Raw genomic sequence first — 17,419 nt, 5'->3', positions numbered from 1 at the left:
CACCTGCCCCAACTCAATTCTTAAAGTTACAAAACAAACAAACAAAACCCCAAAAAACAAAAAAAAACAAAGTTCAATTTAGGGACAACTTCCAGTGCACAAGATGGTGCCTATAGGCCTGAACAAGCTAGTGGAGTCTGAGGAAGCCCTTTCCATGGTGCGATGAGCCAGGTGACAATTGTACATGCCAGGCCCAGCTCCAAGAACCTCCTTCTAGAAGCCTTTCCAGATTCCCTCCATGAGGGTAAATCCTCCCACCTACTAGTCTTGACCTGTCTCTACGGGGAGTCTGCAAGCTGTGGACACCAAAGCAAGTTTTTCTTACTCCCCTGTGGCCAGATGGGCGCTAGCGCACAGTAAGTCCCCAAGAAATGCCCATGAAGAGTATGGAAGATTTTGGTAACAGTAGGCCCATTCTCAACACAAATAATTGCATCCTTCACCACTCAGTTCTTTAAATACTTGCCTGAAATATAAACTAAAAGAGCTCCCTCCTCCTCCCCAAAGGACCCCTGTGCTTTTTATAAAACACTTTGCAACACACCTTTACCTACATTTTCCTGAGAGCAGATGAGTGGCACTCAAAAAGACATTTAGCTGTGATTCGAGACACACGTTATGATCAAGCACAAACTATGCTATTTTAAAATTGGAAAATTGCGGTGCCACACACACACACGCACACACATTCTTGATTTCAAAGGGCTTGTTTATTTCCTGAGTCTCACAAAAACGTCAGTCTGTAAAATAACCTGAAAAAAATCACCTATAGCAAATTCTTGCCAGACTTGGATCTCAGAAGCGCTGTCACCCTCCAAAGTCAGTTAGAAAGTCTGTGGTACGTAATTAAATCAAAGTCGTTTGTTATTATTGCCCCGCAGAGTCTCTTCAAAGCTTTGAAACTCAGTGCATTAGCCTCTACAGCCAAACCACTTCACCAGCCACTCGGCATTTGTTTATGCCTGCTGACCCCCAAGAGCTCCCTTTGGGGGGCCTCTCAAGCTGCCTCTCTCTCACCTCCATTGTTCTAAACGTGTCCAGATGGCTCTGGCTTGCCAGCTGCGTTTCAGAGCCCCAGAGAGAAAGCCTAGGACATTTTAGGGGTAGAGTGGTGCATTGCTCACTCTGAAACACGAATTGGGGTCTTTAGAATTTTGCTGTATCTTTTTATTGAACATCCCAGGCAATTGGTGGGAATACATCCTGGGAGAGAAAAGTGAAGCCGTTCTGCTCGATGCTTCATCTGTGACGCTTGTGCTCGACCACACAAGTCTGCAAGTTCCACCAAGATCAGAACCACATCTGTCCTGTCAATGTTGCATCCCCAGTGTCTAGACAGGGTGCTGAGACATAACAGGTACCCCACGAATGTTTGGAGAATGACTGAGTAGCTGAAAAGAGAGTCTTTTCATAAGCTCACAATGTCACCACTGGAACAGACGATGATTACTAACCAGTTTCATTTCTTTTCCCCACCAAACTGAACGGCCAGGTAGACTGGCTATTCAGGTATCTGACACAAACCTTGAGCTCTGTCATTCAGGGCTGACATTGGTCCAGCACACAAAAGAGCCCCAATGTCAAATTTCTGAGTAACACATGTAAGAATAGAATTTGTTTTCTCTTCAGCAATATTCAGTAGAACTGTCCGTGATGATAAAAATATTCTATTTAAACAGCCACATGTAGGTTAGTGGTTACCATACCGGACAGCACAGCTGTGGATATTCTACATTAACTTGTCAAATTTCTCAAGAAGGAGCTGGGAAATAACTGGTCAGTTCCTTACTCAGCACAAACTTTTAGGTAATCAAGCCTGTCTGGGTAACATTCTGGTTAAGAGGATTGCAGTTCCAAGCCCCACAAGCTGAGGCGTGAGTCTCAGAGCCCTATCAGCTGGACACACATGTTATCTGAGTTTTTGGTGCAGTTTGAGGAGATCGTGATGATCATGAGACCTGCTCTGTGCAAGTTCTGGGCATCTCTCAGGTCCACAGCCCCAATCTGCCGCCCAGCCCCTGGTCAGTCGGAGGTGAGGCTGGGGCCAGGAGTAAGCCCTTGGCAGTGGTTCTCAACCCCTAGAGTGATCTAGAATCTGCATAGCTAGCTGGCACCCCAGGTGATTCTGGTGTTATGGGTCTTCAGACCACACTGAGCAGCACTGCCATTGGACAGGTTGCTTCTCAATGTCTCTGACTGAAGAGTAACCCTGGGCAGGTCACCAGTCCCTGGGAAACTGCGTACACCTGGCCAGTCCCCACTCGTGCGTTACCTGCCCCTACCTGCGGGGTCCTTCTTCCCTGCTGCACCTGGCAGAATCCTCGCCTTCAAAATTCTGCCACACGCCACCTCCTAGGAAGTGTCTCCTCGCAGGTCACCCGCGCCTCACTTGGCGACAGGTGTGCGCTGGACGGTGAGAGCCGCAGGGCAGGGAGTGGGCTTACTCATCTTTACAATTGCAGTGCCAAGCCCGATGCCTGGCCCGACATGGGCATTTCCCACCCCAAACCCCCTGTTCACATTTCTCCGAGTTCTCTCTTTAAAGAGGAGTGAGTACGTGCAGCAACTCATCCTTCAGACGCTAATGCTAAACCAGGCACCCAAGCAAATGAGAAGATCAGACGAGAGAAATAAAAGCAGCTTAGACACGGGTGAAAGGCTTTAGGTTTCTCATGCTAAGGGTTTATTCCAGTTGAAATCCAACTTCAGATCAGAATCAAAGGCCCCAGGCAGTGTAGGGGTTTGGAAGGGCCCCCCGGGGGAATTTCATGGACTCTGGACCATGTCATACTCCTCTTCTCCAACTCGTGCCAGGGCACTGGGGAGCAGGGCTCACAGCCACCCCTGCCACCCCCAGCACACGCTCACACCAGGCCTCATGTCCCCTGATCTCCCACCGCAACTGGCTGGGGTCATTGCCCACTCAGATCTACTTGCACAGTGTAACTGTCAAAAATTATGGTTAACTTATTCAACTTTGTATATGAAGTGCCTTCCTGACTGGCCTTGTTAACCCTCATTGGGAAGGGAAGAAACTTCCCAGGAGTGGGGAAGATGGGGTTTAAGGTGATCTAGAATCAGCAGTCCCCAGTCTTTTTGGCACCAGGGACTGGTTTCATGGAAGACAATTTTTCCACGGACCGGGGCCTGGTGGGGGGGCGGGGGATGGTTTGGGAATGATTCAAGTGCATTCTATTTATTGTGCACTTTATATCTATTATTATTACATTGTAATATATAATGAAATAATTATACAACTCACCATAATGCAGAATCAGTGGGAGCCGTGAGCTTTTTTTCCTGCAACTAGATGGTCCCATCTGGGGGTGATGGGAGACAGTGACATCCGAAGTGTGTTGCTTATGTCCAGTCTACTCCATAAGATGCAGCTTCATTGTCACTTGCCGCTCACTGATAGGGTTTTGATATGAGTGTGCAAGCAATTGATTTATTATGGTCTCTGTGCAGTCAAACCTCTCTGCTAATGATAATCTGTATCTGCAGCCGCTCCCCAGTGCTGGCATCACCGCCTCGGCTCCACCTCCGATCACCGGGCATTAGATTCTCATAAGGAGCGTGCAACCTACATCCCTCGCATGCGCAGTGCACAGTAGGGTTCGCGCTCCTATGAGAATCTAATGCCGCAGCTGATCTGACAGGAGGCGGAGCTCAGGCTGTAATGTGAGCGATGGGGAGCGGCTGTAAATACAGGTGAAGCTTTGCTTGCTCACTCGCCACTCACCTCCTGCTGTGCAGCCTGGTTCCTAACAGGCCACGGACCAGTACCAGGACACAGAGTTTGGGGACCCCCTGCTCTAGATCATTTCTCCTCTTCATTTCATCTTTACATAGCTTATTGGGGAGTGACAATGATTGTTCTCAGAGACCAGAGTTGGATCGCAGGTAGGCAGAGACATAATGGCCTTAGTTCCACTTTCTTGAAGCCTGTTTCCACAAGCTTTTCGTTAGCTTTATGTATTTCACTAGCATTTACTGAGGCCCTACTATATGCAAGGCACGGTCGCAAGCACACTGAAGAACACAAATAAGTGAACATGGCCCCCACCTGCCCCAAGGAGCCCACAGTCCAATGGAAATGCTGTCAACTCATCAGCATGTTATTTGTGGCTAATTTTTGCAGCCAGTGCTGTTGATGTTTTTCCCCTTCTCTCCTCAATTGGACTTGGAGCTGATCTTAAGATGGCTTTGATGTTATCAAGGGCAGCGCTTCTCGAACTATAAGTGGTGAAGGAATAGTGTTTTCTCCCCCAATCCATTCCAGATCAATGCTTTTTAAAAAATACAATAAAAAACGAATCACTAGCAAACTGGAATCTTAAAAAAATAACTAAAGAGAAGCCCAACTTGGATGCCACTTGGATGTTTCAGCAATGTCAAATTTCTAAAAAAATGTTCTGAAGACCTCCTTTGAATTCCTGTGCTTGTTTCACTGCCGTGGGGTATTTTGCAGAGGGGCATGGACCACGGCCCACACTTTGAGTAGTTCCAATCTAGGCCAGAGGAAGGCAGACCACTGTAACACCTTCCCCTTTCCCAGGAACTTGGCAGCCAATTGGACATCATGCTCTGGAAGATGGTGCCAGCCATCCCCGGAAACAGTCCTGTCCACCGAGGCTTATGTATTATCCTACCCTCACAGTCAGACCTCTGCTGGAGTGCTCAGCCTCAAGGCACTGAAGTCCCCCTCCACAAGCAAGAGACACCAACGGTGGCCTGGGCCATCCACCCTCCTGTACTGGAGCCCAGGATGGGTGCAATATATGTGTCACTTTCTTGTAACCACCCAGGGAGATGTGCGTGTTATCCCTATTTTTATAGGTGAGAATACTGAGCACAGAGAAAGATAAACAACTCAAAGCACACAGCCAATGACTGGCAATCCTAATACTCGCTCCCAGGGCTCCTGACACCAGAGTCTGGCTCCCCCACTGCACTGTGACACTTCTCTGAGACTGCAGGGTTTTTATTAGAGTCAGCTGTGGTGCAGATCAAGAAAGGGCAGTCAACCTATGGGGACATTTCCAGGGGCCCAATAGCTGCGTGAGTTGGAATTGCTGTAGGAAGGAGTAGAGCTTGTCAGTGGGAAACCCTAGGAAACCCACATTCCCCCCAAATGAGAAAACCCAGCCCTACTTGACAGCCTCAGGCCACCCCTATCCTGCTTGGTCTAGGATGGAAATGTTCTTTCCCAGAGGGGATGCGTTACCCAGGACCATATAGCGAAGTGCCACAGTGTTCCACCCATGACAGAAACCAGGACTCCAGGGGATGAAGGCAGAGCTGTGTTGCTATGGCAATGAGATAGGCTGGCATGGGAAGGTGAAGACCTGCCCCACCTCCATCTCTATCCTTGAAACTGACCTCAGGATCTCAAATTATGCATACTGCCGTGAGCTCATATCATAGCATGTCACGACAGGGGTGATGCTGTTGATTTTGGAGAGGGCATATCATCCCCAAACAGCCAGGGGTGTGTCTCTGTACTTCTGGGTAAACAATCACAAACTCAACACTATTCTGTGAAGTCAGCCTTTCTCCTAGTCTCTGGACCACTCCTTTCTCTGATGATGACTATGGGTAGAAAGAAAGAGGCTGATGGGCCTCTGAATTCTGTTCTTAGCCTTTCCGCCCCTTCTTCAGAAGTTTAGGCAGATAGGAATGTGTGTGTGTGTGTGTGTGTGTGTGTATGGGTGGGTGGGTGGGTGTGTGTGAGTGTATGTGCTGCTTCAGGGGTAGGGGAGTGGAATGTGCTTTCTGGTAGAAGAAGCAGGCTTGTCTATGGGAGAGAGGTAAGTGCGTGTGAGGGTAGATAGGAGAAACGTGTGTGTTCGTGCACAGGCCCCTGTGTGACCCTGTGTGTGGTGTGGGTTCCTCCAGCTACATTTCAGGCCTTGTCAGCTCCCACTTCAGCCTGAGGGCCCTCCAGGATCTAGCCATGTGGAGGCCCTGCTTCAGCAGATAGCCGGAAGGGAGGAGATCTGCCTGTCTCACGCTTCTTGGCCTAGGACTGCTGTTTGCAAGACTCTGGGATTTGCAGTTATGAGCCCTTGGGAAGGCATGGGAATATGCATGGGACAAAAGGGATCTTTCTGCCTCATGTGGCTCCCAGCCTGACTCAGACCTGATGTCCTGATTGGAGGGAAGGTACAGGGCAGATTGGAGGCTGTGAAGGGTATAGACATTATTTGCCCCAGGGACCCCCATCTCTCTCTCCAGATCCACTCTGGGTGGGCTTAGAGACCTGGGCACCTAGAGGTGCCCAAATCCAAACCCACTTCTTCCTGGAATCTCCAAATAGTGCCCAAGGAGCAAGGACCCAGGAGGGCCTGGGCATCCCTTGAAGGGGGAAGGTGGAGGGGGCTCTCTTCCTAGGCGTCACCCCTTGTGGTGAATCTGTTACAGTAGTAGTGGGCTGGCCATATACCACTGTGGAAAAACATGAGCAGGAGGAATGGAAGGGGTTGGGACACAGGGAGTCATTCCAACATCACTTTTCATATTTTAAAGGTCAGTTTTTGAGTGCTTACTTCATGCCACGCACAGGGCTGCCTCATTTCATCCTCACAACAACTGTATGAGGTGGGCACATTATGCCCATTGTACAGAAGAGAAAACTGAGACTCAGAGAGGTTGAGCAGTGTGCCCCAGGTCACATAGCTGGAAAGATACAGAGCCAAGAGTCGGACTCCCACATTCTCACTCCAAACACACGGCAGTCTCTCTTTGTCTGGCCCACACCCTTTCAAGCAGAGCCAACATTTTTCCTGAATGAATTGTCTTGAGAGGGAGGGCTGGCGGTCAGCCTAACTCTGTCTCATAGATCTCCACACTCCTTTGGTGACAACCAAGGTGAAGCCACCTATCCCCAGAGCAGTTCTCCCCTCGAACCTCACCAGGCGTCAGGCAAGGAGCTCTTGCCCCCTCCGCCCTGCCCCGCTCCCACCTCCTTCTCCCTCCACCTGCAGCTTCCAGGGTCCAGGCATGGTCTCAAGAAGGTGAGGGACAGGAGTCCAGGGAAAGCTAGTGTGCCCTTTCTCACCTTTAGTGCCTCCTGCCAATCCCCACCTTCCATTTTAAAAGACATCAGAGCCCATGGTTCCACGCTTGGCTCAGAGCTGGAAGTCAGGGGCAGGGCTTCCTTTCGGTGTTGGGAGCGCTAGGACAGGACAAATAGCCCCCATCTTCACCACGTTTTTGTTTTGCTTTCCTGTGGTTTCTTTAATGTCTGTCCAATATGGTCTTAACAACTGTTCCTTCAACATATTACCTTCATAAAATGTTACGAAGTACCACTTTTGACACATTTATGTCTGTTCTCTCCCTAAGCCTCTTAAAAGACAGCAAAGGAACAAGAAAGGTAGAAACCCTCAAGGATGAAGAGCAGGGAGAGGAAACCATGGCTGATGAAAAATGACAACCAGATTTTGAAGATGGAAATTAGAGGGAGGGTTTAGCAAGCAGAGCCAGCAAGGGTTATGCGGAGGGAACATGATGGATACACCCCAGGACCAGGTCTCGGGACCGGAATGTGTCCGGAAGAGATGAAGCCTGGACTGGAAACAGGGGGGCCGGCTGAGAATCTGTCACGGAGAAGTTAGACTTCCCTTGTGCCCTCTCCCCAGCAGACACAGCCACGCTATCACGCTACCCCACCAGGAAGAGGCCAGAAGATTCCTCTCTTGGAGATTGCAGTAGAGACACTTCAATTGGGAGATTGCAGTAGAGACGCTTCAATCGTGTCCAGTAGAGATGCACTCAACATAGTGAGGGTGGGAACACAGACAGGGGCTGGAAAAATAGAAGCTGTGTGTTAGTCTGTATATGGACTGGTGTGCTTTCAGCCCCTTCCCACTCTCTGTCCCCAGAAAGGAGGTGGAAAGGTATATTTTCCCCAGATGGGAGTTAGAGATCTCAACAAAAAGTCCTTCAGACACTGGACTGGAGGGTGCCCCAGGGAAAGCCAACTCAGAGCCTCCTCTATGGGGTACTTCGCGCTATCAGTTCACGAGCCTCGTCCACATACACTGAGCTTCTCCGCCCTTCCTCTTACTTCTCAACCATGAATAGAGAGGAGAGCCGAGGGATCACAGGAGTTTGATGGAAGCCTCCAATTTGGAAGAAGAGACCAAAGCAAACACACACACAAAAAAGAGACAATGCAGGATGCAGAGATAACGTTTTTAAAAAATTCGTCTGTAATCAATCTCTTCCAGGGGCATACGAGGAAATGTTTGCATCCATAAAGCAAGTAGCGGGTGCAATAAAAATAGACATCATCAGAGGCTCAGGAAGGGCCTTTGAAGTTAAAAATATGAGAGCAAAAATGTTTTAAGGTAATAAAAGTGTTGGAAAACAAAGTGAAGGCGATCTCTTAAGAAGTACAAGAAGAAATCAGGAGATAAATAAAAGAAACTTAGGAAAACAAACCAGAAGTTGCCTTTATCATATCAGAGTCCTGAATCTTGACTGAAAGTATATGTGTGGGTCCTGCAGCACCGTCCTGGGTGTGGGGCTTTAAAAAGCTGTTACTGGAAACTCCCTGGCAGTCCAGTGGTTAGGACTCCGTGCTTCCACTGCAGGGGGCATGGGTTAGGTCTCTGGTTGGGGAACTAAGATCCCACAAGCCATGTGGAGTGGTTGGGAAAAAAAAAAAAAAGCTGTTCCTTCTAGTGCTGGCATCACTCCACACGGCCCGCCACAGCTCATCACCACTCTCTCTGAGTCTCATTGGCTCTGCCAGTCGTCTCTGACACCACAGCCACAGAAGGGGTCCCAGAGTCAAGAGGCAGAGCCCTCAGCCCATTCTTCTCTAAGCTCCCTAAAGCCTCAACGTTCTTGTCTGAGCAGTGGAAATGAGAGTAGCCATGTAATAGGGCTGCCCAGATGAAATCTTATTATTCGAAGAACTTCACAGCACTTTGTAGGTGCTCAATAAACGGTGGCTGGTGTCACTCACCTTCTGATGCAGTCCCCGGGCTGCCCCATCTCCCCACCACCCCTGCACACCTGCTCCCTCTCTGCTCCTTGCTCTGCCTGCTCTAGGGTTTGGCGGGAGGAGAGAGAGAGGAAGGATGGGTGGTCAGTCTCCCCCACTGGCCATGACTGGTCACAATCTTGTCAGGCCTGCTGGTAGGAAAGGAGACAGCATCACTCTCCTGAGATTCGTGACCGACTCTCCATCAGCAGACGGCCTCACTGAAGGAGAAGCAAGGTTCTGGGGCAGGGTACCCGCCCCCTGGAATTAGGATACATAACTTAACCTCTTAGGTCTTGGTTTCCTCCTGTGTCATAGGGATAAGACTCTCCTTTCAAGTTCACGCTTTCTTACCTCGGACCCTCTCCACTCACTCACTACTGTCATTACCGGATTCCAGGTCCCACCACATCATTAAGCAAAGACTTTGGCTCCTGACTCACAGACCTCCTTCACCCCAAGCTTCCCAGGATCTTCCTGGATGGACCACCATTCACACAGATGTTGACCCAGCCGGCACCCTGCTCCCTTCTTTCCTCCTCTTTACAGCCCAGCTTCTCAAAATAGCGGCCTGCCCTCCTCCCATCATGGCTCAGCCCACGCCTGGTCTCCCACCCTTCTGCTTCACTGAACAGCGCCTGCTAAAAGCACCCATGGCTGCACATCCAGTTGTTACCCTGAGTCACACAGCCCATTTGCTCAACACAGTCCTCTGTGGCTTCAGGGGCACTTAATGGTTTTCTCCGGCTACTCCCTTTGGGTCTCCTGTGTAGACTCTTTTCCCTTCTGGTCCATTAAAGCTTGGAGCCTTTGACCTTGCTCTGTATTTTCTCCCTGGCTAATTTCATTCAGACCCATGGCATTAAGTACCAATTGCAAATAATGCATAAATCCTTCACCAGATGCATATATCCACCTGCCATTTGATATCACCCCTGGGATGTCTCACTAGTGGCCCCACACTCAACTGGTCCTTGAACTCATGATCTCCTCAACCCTCTTTCCCTTCTGGAATCTGCATTCTCTCCTACTGCACCCTATGTATACCCAGGCATCTAGAAACCTCCCTCTCCTTTACTCCTTATATCTAATTAATCACCAAGTCGTGTGAACTTTATTTCCTAAATTTTGCTCAATTCAGTCCAATCTTCTTCATCTCCACCAGATGCGCCCACCCTAGTTCAAGCTTCTATTGTAACTCTAGAGTTCAAATGCCATGGCTTCCTAACGGGTATATGCTACAGTATTCTAGACCCATTGCAGTCAGAGTGATCTTTGAAAAACACATTTAATTACATCATCCCCTGCATAAGCCATCAAAAGCTTCCCATTGGTTCTAGGGTAAACATAGGACTTTTTAATGTGGGGTTCAAGAACCTTTATGGTTCAACACTCAAGTCAGCTATGTAATGAGCTCTGGGTCATACTGCCTAAATTTACAGCCTGACTCTCCCGTCACTTTCTGTCAGTCTGACCTTGGGCAAGTTACCTTCTGAACCCTGCTGTATCTCAGTCTGCTCATCTATGAATGAGGCAATAATGGTACCTACCTCATAGGTTGTTATGAGAATTGAATGTGGTAAGCACTTCTAATGGGGCCTGGCGCACAGGAAGCCTCTGCTCTCATCATCCCCTGCCTCCTCGGTCTCACCTCTCCTCCCATTCCCTCTCATCAGTCTGTTTTAGCCATGCTGGCTCTGTTTCAGGCCCTTGTTCTCACGATGCTTCCTCTCCACAGGCCCTTTGCATGTGCCATTCCCTTTGGGACTCTACTTCCTCCCCCAGCAGAAAGATCCATCCTGGAGGCATAGAACTGAGAATGTTAGAGGGCCTGAGCTGGAGGGCACCTTAGAGCCTGCCTAGCTTTCTGCCTCATTGTACTTATTTGGAAACTAAGGCCCAGAGAGGGGAAGGGACGGGTCCAATATCACACAGCAAGTCCTTGGTAGAGCCAGAACTAGAACCCAGGCCCCTGCAACTGGTCCAGGGCTCTTTGCACTGTCCATCCCGGTTCACTAATTCACTCACTTAATAAGCATTATCCCCTACTTTGTGCTGGGTGAGAGGCAGATGCCCATGCACGTAAGTAACTGAGGTCAGTGCTCTCAAAGTAGGGCTCATTCCTGTGCTGCGGGGCCCACAGGAGAAAGCAGTCCACTCCAGGCTGAGTCAGGACCTGCTTCCCTGAGGAGATGGTAATATGGAAAGTGGGCCTGGGAAGAACGAGCAGGGCAAAACCAAGTGAGAGCACAGTAGGCTGAATAAATACCACCCCTCCTGAGACTTGGGGAGTGAATGTGTTTTTAAGGAGCTGCCCCAGACTGGTTGAAAGCTACAGGGAAAAGGGAAAAGGGAAAAGGGCAGAGAGATGGGGCCCCAAAAGGAGTTAGGGCCAAGCAGAAAGAAGCAGGAAGACTAACTGCCCTGTCTGCAGAAGCCTCCCCAAACCCCGAGGGCTGCCCATCCCTCCCTCCAATACTAGGAAAACTGAGGATGGACAGCCCCCCTTCCCCCAGCTCCCCACTTCCAGAAGGTTCCACTAGGTGCTTCTTCTCACGCCAGGCTGTGGTGCACTTTCCCATAAACAGCTGCTGCTCATAGAGGCTTGGAGAGAGGCAGCATGCAGGCCCCTGGGCCCAGCTCTGTCAGGGAACAAGTCAGGAGGACTCACACATCTTCCAGATGGGAACACTGAGACACAGCCTGGGAGAGGCCAGACACAGGCACAGCCAAGGTTAGTATAGAGATTGGAGCTTCGAGGGCATGGGGGTGGGGTCTGAGCCAGGAGGTTGGAAATCTAGGCTCTATGCCCATCTCAGCCTTGACCTTGTCCCTGAGCAGTGCTGTTCCTCATCAGCTTCTGCCCCCTCTAGGGAGCCCAGGGCCAGGCTGGGATGGGGCAGCTGCTGGCGTCACTGGGCACAGCCTTCCTCTCCCACAGCCCCGCTTCCTCCAGCCCCTCTGCTGGTTACCCTTCCCCCACCTAGCAAGGTACCGTGGGTAAGACTCGTTACTGGCTGCCCTGCCGTCTGCCACAGGATAATAGATCAACGCATAGGAGAATGACTACCTCCCCACGTATGGAGTGTACAAGAGGAGAAGGGCTCCGTGGCGACAGGCTTCGGTGGATCCCAGACAGACAGCCCCAGACGGGGGCGTGGCATAGAACCTCCGGAGCAGGATGCCTCACGGGGGACTCCTGCTGGAGCTCCGGGGCTCCTGCACCTCCAGCCTCCACGCAGACCCCAGTGCCTTCAGACAGTGACTCAGGCAGAGGGAGGGCAAAGAGATTCCCCCACCTAATGAGGGTCCCATTAGGCACCCCTCACTAGGCGCAGTGTGGAACTCAGAGATGATTAAGACGTGCCCTTGCCCTCAGGGGGCTCACAGCCGAAGTATCCAGAAGGGTGTGGGCACAGTGACCTCCATCAGGGAAGCAGACGAGGCCACTAGCGTTGGGTTTTTGGAATTTCTTGGTTGCCGCGCTGCTCCACGAGCAGAACTAACCGGGTCCAAAACCGTGGACAAGTTACCTCTTGTCGAGTAACCTCTCAAGTCTCAGTTTACTCATTTTTAAAACAGGAATAATGCCAGGACCTACTGCAGAGGGTTGCTCTGAAGATTTACTGAGATAATGCATGGAAAGCCCTTACCACAGTGCAGAGAATGTTGTAAGGACTCAGCTGTTATTAGCACTACAAGGCGGATTATCATAAATGTTAAGATCTAAAAAGCAGCAAAAAGGCAAAAGAAAAGCTTAAGGCAGCCAAGAGGAAGGAGGAAAAAGACAACATCCATTCTGTGCCAAGCCCTGTGAGAACAAGCAATTCGTTAGGGCTCAGAAGGGGAAGGGCAGGGTCGGGAGAAGGCCCAATGATGAGGAGAAAGGGGGTTTCCATTTGGAAAGCTCAGGTGGGACCAGAGGACCTAAGGGAGGAGGGTGGGCTTTGATAACAGAAGCAGTTGCTAAGCCTGTAAATGCTTAGGTTTCACAGGATCTTTTCTCATGTCTCATCTCAAACCATCCCCCCATCAGCCCAACAGTCCTATTGTACGGATAAGGATATCAGGGCTCAGGGAGGTTGAGCAGCAAACCTTAGGCCATAAGTCAGAGGCTGAGTTTGGACACATGCCTGATGGGTTGTTTCCAAAGCCTATTTCCCCTTCCCCAAGTTCCCGGAGAGAACTGCGGGATTGGGAGGATAGGACAAGGGCACAGTGAGCTCAGGCTTAGGGCAGCCCCAGACCCGGGGGAAGGCAGAGGGAGGTAAAACCTTCCTCCCTTGTTCTCCTCCAAAGGAAAAGTCAGGCCAGGGAACTGGCCAGGGTGGAGAGGGTTCTCAGGCTTTTCAAACATAATTATGGGAATTTTACCAGCTGCTCTGTGCAGAGCACCACACAAGGCACTTTGGGAGCGATCCCAGTTCTCAAGCTGATTTCATCGCCTTATACATATGCAATTACATTTATTGGCCAGTCGGCAGCTCATTTAATCCACACAGAGACCCTCTGAGCTAGGCACTGCCATTAAGCCCATTTTTATAGCGGGGCTCAGTGGAGGCCCAGGGAGGGTAGGTTAGCTGCTCAGAATCACCTAGGAAGTAAGGGGAGGCACCGGGATTCAGGCACCACCCCACAGCCACTATGCCCTCCCTCCCACCATATTGTACTGCCTCCAAAGCATTAGGTCATGCAGCGCTGGCTGTGAGCACCCAGGGGGAAAGGAGCAGGAGCCCAAGGAGAGGCAAGGCCAGTATGGACTGTGGACCTTGGGGCAAGCTTCCTGGATGAGGGGCTTTGAAGATTAAAGACCTGGATGGGAAAAGGAAAGGGAGAAGGAAGTGATTTTCTGAAAGCAGATTGGTAAAAGTCAAGTTCCAGAGCAGAGGCTCTTTGGAATCAATAGTGGGGAATGTACCTTCTTTGAGGTAAAACCTTCTCTGGCCCTCCATGTCCCCATCTGTAAAATGGGAATAATAAAATTACCCGCCTCATGGGAAGGCTGAGAATCAAATAAGATCATAATTGTAAAAACACTTTGTGAACAGGAAACCACGATGCAAATATGACAAGTCATTTCCATCATCGTATCACACGGATAGGTGTGAAAATAGAACTCATGTTCTTGGACACAGTGGTGGGACACTCAGTAGAATGGGAAGGAAAGGAGAGTGGAAATAAAGGAGGACCAGCAGCTGGAAAGAAAGAGGGAATCTCCATCTGGATGGGGAAAGCCTCTTGCAAAGTTAAATTGAGCTGGGGTCCTGCCCCTCCCCACCCAACTGCTGGGGCCATCTTCCTCCAGGCATCTGAAAGCAGCCTTCCTGTCAGCAGAACCCAGGGGGTTTTTATAGAATTAGAGTCAGACACAGCTGCTTAGAATCCCTGCTCCATCACTTCTGAGTCACCTACATCCCTGTGAGCCTCAGTCTCCACGTCTATAAAACGGGGATAAGGACAGCTAGTTTGCAGGGTTGTTATGAGGGCTACATGGGTGTATGTACAATGTTTGGCACTCACCCAGCAGCAGCACAGTACGCTGTGAGTTTCCCAGGTTCCTTTAATTCTGCCTCCCAAAGGTGATGGGAAGGTGTCCGGGCAAGAGGCTGAGGAACTGGGAGCTAGGCTCAGACACATCCTTCTACGGACAAAGTACACAGATTCTCTGGAGACGATGTCCTCTCTCCCTGCCCCACCCAGTTGCAGAGGTCCACTTCATCCCTTGGCGCCTGGCTGGCTACCTGCCCCCAGGTGTCCAGGAGCCCTTGCGGGCTGCGATGGGCATCTGCTGCCACCTATAGGACCTACGTGGCATTGCCTCCCCCAGCCAGCATCACGAGGCGCAGACTTCATCTGCTCAGAGATGTCACTGCATCTTTCCTTGTCTGTGTCCCGGCCTGCTGGCATTCCCTGAAGGCAGCAATAATCATCTTTATCTATACCTCCAGCATGCAGCACAGGGCAAGCACAGAGTAGGTGTTCAGCACGAGATAATGAAATGGATGATTGAGTGAATGGCCTTGTGGTGATCGAGGTCATAGACAACAAGAGGCACTTAGCTGAGGCTTATTTAATGCCGGAGCAATTGACTCATGGAGACTTGGAGATCCTCTTTCAGAGGCCACAGGGAGCAAGCGTGAGTCTTAGGTGCCCAGGTTAAGGTTGGGGGGAGCAGTAACGAAGCAGGGGGTGGCTTTAGGGACTCTGCCTTTGTGGGAGTTCAGGCCTCTTCTATTTTTCCTTCCCCTCCCCGGGCCAGGATCTCCCTCCAGAAAATGCCCCCAGTCTGGAAAAGCCGGAAGGAGTGAGGAGGCATGAACGTGGCCAGGCTCTGTGCTAAGTGGAGCCAGTTCACCAAGAGACTGTCCTTCGGCAACGGCAACGGCTCTGCCGTCCTCATCAACCACCTGGACGCCCAGCCCCTCACTTCCTCCCCGTCTCCTTTCTCTCTTGGACCTAAGACTTTCTTTCCTGCAAGGCCCGTTCTTTCTCTACTGTCTTGGACTGAATTGCTGAGGAGCACATGCGCACCCTAGAAAATCCCCATTGTACAGCTGGAAAGCCTGAGGCACACTGAGCGGAAAGGAGCTCTGGGACAAGTCAGAGGCTCTGCACCTCAGCCCAAGTGTCACCGGTGGGTGGGAGGGATGTGTGACCTAAGGTGGGTGTTTCTGTGACAAGGCTCAGCACAGCTTGACCTTCTACTACACCAGTGGTTCATCAAAGGTCTCGGCACGTTCTTACTTCATTTTCAATGTTTCTGTTTTGTCCTCTTGTCTCACTGAGTCTCCCACTTCCTTGGAAGTTTTAAAACAAGAAGCCTCATCCACTCCCTGCTGCAAAATGGAAACCCAGAGAGCTTGTACAACCTGCCTAATCCCACCCTAAGCACCAAGGGTAGAGCCAGGCAAGACCCCAAAGCCCAAGGCCCCCCAGCCCCTCAAGCAGACCCTTTCATCCCTACAGACCCAGTGCTATGGGGAGACCAGCATCAGCACCTGTTATAGACTGAGTGTTTGTCTCCCCCAAATCCATTAAGTAAATCCTAACCCCGATGTGATGGTAGTAGGAGGTGGGGCCCTTGGGAGGTGATTAGGGCACAAGGATGGAGCCCTCGTGAATGGGATTTATGTTCTTATAAGAGAGACCCCAGAGAGCTCTCTCACCCTCTGCCCACCACGAGAGGAGACAAGGGGAGTCCGCAGTCTGCAAACCGGAAGAGGGCTCTCGCCGGAACCAACCATGCTGGCACCCTGACCTCAGCCTTCCAGCCTCCAGAACTGTGAGAACTGTTTCTGTTGTTGATAAGCCACCCAGTTTATGGTACTTTTTTTACAGCAGCCCAAATGGATTAAGACAGCACCCTCCCCCAGACCTTCAGAGTCACCTTTGACACAGGTTCACCCAACCTCTTGGTTCCCCCCCATCAAGAGCAGCTCTCTTTCTGCTGCTTGCGGTGACACCCAGGACCTCTGGGCCTCTCTCCAGCCTGGGGGTGTTTCTGACCCCCACCCAGGTAAGCCCTCCTGCTGTTATTTGAACTGCTTCCTCTCTACCCCTGAAAGGAGAAAGATGGCACCCATTTTCCAGAGATGGCCACCAAGGTAAAATGGCAAGTTCCAGGAACCCCTGGCCCACCCAGAAGGCCACGTCCCAGCTCTTCTGAGACCAAGACAGGACTGACTCCTCAAACGCAGCCCAGGCACTTGTGTTCCTCCAACCCCAACCTCCGTCAACAGCCTCTTACTGAAAACTCTGTGCCCAGAACCTTCTCCCCATCCCAGTGTTAGCAATTGCTTTTAAATGTGTCATTTGAGACAAAAGTTTTAGAGGTATAAGCACAGAATAAGTGTTCAAGAATCACAGTCCTTGATCCATGAAAGACATTTTCCAAGCGCCCAACTCCAGGACTACCCCATTCCTGCACCTAAGTCTTCAACCACACTGGCCATACCCACTCACAGCCTGCCTCTCAGCCCCACTGCCTGGGCCTCTCTTGAGCAGACCTGAGCCTATGTCCTTCTGCCAGAGAGTCACAGCCACTACGATTCCTTGGGATCCTCTAGCTACATGGAAAATGGGATAGAATTCACCACCCAGCATCCACTAGAGTTCAGAGAAGGTCAAAGGCTTCTTGAACCAGGACATGGTGATGATATATGGGGTCACCCCAGGTCATCTGACCCCCTGCCCTCTTGTCCCAGGGCTCTCCTGCCCCTCCAAGGATCACACTTGGGGTGAGGTCCACTCTACCCTACTCTGGAGCCTGGGAATTGACAACACCCTGCTCTACTGCCTCTAGCTGAGCTCCAAGCTCCAAGCTGGTGATTCTGAAGGACTTTGCATCTTTGTACGTAGGACCAGTGACCTGGGGACTCTCCCTGTGAGGCCCATGGCTTTTCTCACACAGAGACAGTCAACTTT

Source organism: Balaenoptera physalus (genome assembly GCF_965194825.1).
Source record: "Balaenoptera physalus genome assembly, chromosome: 1".
Taxonomy (NCBI): domain Eukaryota; kingdom Metazoa; phylum Chordata; class Mammalia; order Artiodactyla; family Balaenopteridae; genus Balaenoptera; species Balaenoptera physalus.
The sequence above is the reverse complement of the archived record's forward strand: the minus strand, read 5'-3'. Positions refer to the sequence as shown.